Raw genomic sequence first — 994 nt, 5'->3', positions numbered from 1 at the left:
TATTCTGTGGCAGTTGCTTTTGTGAGGTGGGCTGAAGTGAAAACTGAAGACACACAGGAATGGCAAGGGAGGTGTTGACAGGCATCAGGCTTTCATCTTTGTGTCTCTGGGCCACCATAAGAGCACTCAATAGCTACTGTCATCTGATGGATCAGTGCTGCCTGGAAACTATGTGAAGCACATCTGGCTTTTGGTTCCCAGCGGACAAGCATTTGCAGCACAAAGCCAGCTCCAGAGCCAGCTGGGGATGGCAGTTTGTATTCCTAGTACCAAACTCAGGAATGCAGAGGCATGAAAACTCCCCACTATGTGAGCTGGCTACTCAAAAACAGCACAGCAGCAAGGGAAAACATTCCTTGACGTTTCCAGTATTGTCTACAAGACTAATTTCTGCCTTCAGGACAAACAACTCAACACCTTTTATAATGCTCTTAGGTGATACCTACATCTTCTCTGTAGAGTACAGGAGTCAGAGCACAAAGCAGAGTATTTGGCACTGAGGATCTGACCATCATAGCAAGGATGTCTCAGGGGATTTTACTTTGGACTAACCCTGTAGATTGGACATCCCTGAGCAGCAGTAGAGCAGTATGGGAACATTTCTTTGCTTTAGTTCCCTGCATAAGGAAACCTCCTCATGAGCTCTGGGGCTGCTCTACAAAGGCAAAAAAACCTCAGTAAGTAGGAATAGACAAATTAAAAGTATGCTCCAGACCCAAATCAAAATTTAATATGAATGTTTCCGTTACCAATTAAATCTCATAAAGTGATTCAAACTAAGAGAACAAGTCAGGAAAAATCCCCCAGTGTATCTGTCTATAGAGATGCCCCCAGTCTCAAGCAGAACTAAATTTTCTTATCCTTTCCCCTCTCAGAAGCAGGAACCAACCAGCCATTTTCAGGCTGGAGCAAAGGGCAGAGCTCAGGAGTCAGTGGGGGTACTAAAACAGGGGCATATTAAACACATTACACAGGATACAAATTTCCCGTGCTT

Source organism: Molothrus aeneus, chromosome 8 (assembly GCF_037042795.1).
Source record: "Molothrus aeneus isolate 106 chromosome 8, BPBGC_Maene_1.0, whole genome shotgun sequence".
NCBI lineage: Eukaryota > Metazoa > Chordata > Aves > Passeriformes > Icteridae > Molothrus > Molothrus aeneus.
Note: the sequence above shows the minus strand (reverse complement) of the source record.